General features: G+C 40.9%; 1 pseudogene; it reads left to right on the plus strand.

Moving 5' to 3' along the window:
- The window catches only part of LOC105309505, a 6,214-nt pseudogene that overhangs the window by 2,969 nt on the left and 124 nt on the right, over positions 1-3,121 (plus strand).

The following is a 3,121-nucleotide window of genomic DNA, read 5'->3' on the forward strand; positions in this document are numbered from 1 at the left end:
GAGTAGGAGTGATCCCTTCTGTATTTCCATCTGTTGGTTAACATTCTGGGGTCTGTATTTTAAGGGACACATATTGGAGTAATGAGCTAAGTACCCCTGTCCTGAGAACTGCTCATGCTCCACAAACCACACACACCCACATCCACAGACACACATCCACAGACACACAGTCACAACCACACACACACACACACACACACATGCAAATATGACCTCCTGGGGCCATGTGACTAACAGGCTTTACTCATCCCCATCCACAGTAATTTGGAAACTAAGAGAGGCCAAGCTGTCAACATCAGATTATCTTTCTCCTAAAACATATAGAAATAGCACCTAAATTCCAGTTGGTAGGCCTCCAAGGGACATGTAAAAATGGGCCTCCATTTTAATGTGACTATTTTCTATTCTGTGTTTTTAAAAGCTCGGGTGGTCCCTGAGATTGTGATGAGGAGAAAGCTTCCTTTGCTCTGGCAATGTTCTAACTGCAGTTATATAGCTCTGATGCCCAGAATAACTTATAGAGTATAAATAACAATTTATTTTAATCAGAAAGAAAACAATATTTTTATGGTGTCAAGACACTTTATAAGTTGAATATCCCACTAGATATGTACAAAGAGAATAAACTCACAACTTACAAAAAGATGTTTATAATGTGCATAAAAAGTATTTTTTTTTAAGCTGAAACAGGAAGAGACATTTGTAAATGACATTAGGGGCATAACTCTGGAAATCAGAAAACCAGATTTTGATTCTGGGATGTACCGTCTCTTAGTTTTTTGAAGGAGGAGACACACCCGAACCTTCTAAGTGCTAATGTCCTCACACAAATAGTGCAGACTGTGGTATCCATTCAGAGTAGTGACAAGTTTGAGCAATTTATGTAACATGCGTAGCACAGTCTCTTCCTGTTGGTAAATGAATGGTTATCACTGGTGATGAGATGAGACTGATTATAATCTTCTACCTCTCCAGTGTCTCCATTGCTTCCCCACCTCTCAATCTCTAGTTCCACAGCTGTATTCCAGTTCTTGTCATCTTCCATCTATCACAGGCTGGAAGCCTGCTAGCCTGATGATCATGTTGACCCCTGGAAATTTCTGTATATTATAAGCTGACATCAAACTCTCTGAATGAAACTCTGTTCTTGCGACTCCCCAATGGAGATAAAAGCACATTCCATGGCTTCAAATACGAAGCTCAAATCTCTGTGACCTTTCCATTGGCTTCACACTCACAACACTCTGCCTTCACTCACAGTGACTCCCAAATGTTGAACTTGACTCCCAGTTTCACCTGACGCCACAGAGCCAAGACTCAGAGCCTTTACACACGTGCTTCTCTCTGCTTGGAGTCTCCCACTGGACTTTTTCATCTCCTCTCCATCTTTCAAACTCCATCTCTTTCAGATTGCTTGGATCCTCTCCTTCAAATCCCTTTCTCAACATCATCACAGAAAAAGAACACTTTCTCATGCACTTAATTTAGGTGTAGTGGTTCGCATTGTGTAATTTAAAAAATTCCACGTCTTTTCTCCCTGCTACACAGTGAGTGCTGTGAGGCACATATCATGTTATACACATCATCACTCTCCCCGCTGACTTAGCTGAGTTCGGAACAGTAGTTGAATAAAGAAGTATTCCTTGGAGGGATGAGAGAATGTGCTCTCACAGAAATTGCTGATGATGAGAGAAAGAAGAGACAGAAGGAACACTGACCTAGGTGTGGAGGACATGCCAGAGGAATGATTTCCGTATTCTGTAGTAGGACCCACTAGGGTGTAGACTATGGTTTGCAAGAATTAGAATAGAATCAAGAAGGCACAAAAGAAAATATGAGAGTATATTACCTATAGTAAAGGTACAAACATAACCGATTTATTGTTCTCTGTCGTGTGTGTGTTTGTGCATTAGCATGCTGGATCATAATGTAAAAGGCATGTCTTATTTTGGGACACAGTCACAAAAATATTGAATCCACTGTAGTAAATGAAAAATAGTTTTAAAATGCCAGTTCCTGCCAATGAGAGAAAAGGAATAAGAATAAACAGCCCACAGAGAGCCAGGCACAGAGAGAAGAGTCAGCCAGCATGGGCAATTCACTGTGAAACTGGGTTATTCACTGTCAAAATCTTTAGTGGAAAAAACTCCAAAATCATAATAAAAACTCAATTATCATTATATAAAATGTGTCAAGAAATTGTACTGTTTCTGGTGAACTAACAGGCTTATAAACCCAAAATATATGCAGTTGCACTAGGATTAGAGTAATTGCAATGTCAAACCCTAGTATTCCTCTTTAGACTTATTAAGTAATCTTTTAATGTTTCCCTAAAGAATGGCTGCTGCAATGTTGTATCTACTGCCTGGTTCTGAATATTTCTAAAGAATACAAAACATGCTTAAAATAAAGCCCCCTTAAAAACTAAAAAAAAAAAAAAAAAAAATCGCCCTCATTTTCCTGCTCATGCCCCCACATCTAATACTCAGTTTTCCTACTCTCCTGAACTGCAAAACTTCTTGTATACATTCTGATTTTACTGGAACCACTTTATGCCTCCCATTCCTTCTTCATTCTCATCCAACCGAACTTCCAATCCCATCACGAAATGTTACCAATGATTCTGGCATGGCTCATTCCAACGATCACTTCCGTAACTGCAGAGTCAGTTCAAAATGGTCCTAGCCTGTTTAATGACATACTGAGTTTCTTTTCTTTTCTTACTTTCCTTTTTAAACACTAATACATTGATGAACTTATACTGCTACTGGAAATGCCCACAGTGCAGCCTCAGGCCACAAGGTCTCTGGCAACCCAGAGTGGTCACAGTGACAACAGCTGAGGCCTGGCTCTTAGCCCCACCACCTCCCACGTGCTTTTGATTCTGGTACCTATCACAACTCCCACCTCAACCTCCACCAAAGGTTACCATGTTTCGGGAACTGACTGTCGGCATCAATGGGTAAGTCAGCCCTAGTGCCTGGGCCCTTCCTGATACCTTAGGGCCCAGCCTTTCCTCCCATCACGGAATGGGGTGTCTCCATATTCCTCACCACTAAGTTGCTTTTCTGAGACAACAGACCAAGACAGCAAATCATGCCACCTAGCCAAGCATGCCCAG

Source organism: Pteropus vampyrus, unplaced genomic scaffold (genome assembly GCF_000151845.1).
Source record: "Pteropus vampyrus isolate Shadow unplaced genomic scaffold, Pvam_2.0 Scaffold754, whole genome shotgun sequence".
In the NCBI taxonomy this organism is placed as follows: Eukaryota; Metazoa; Chordata; class Mammalia; order Chiroptera; family Pteropodidae; genus Pteropus; species Pteropus vampyrus.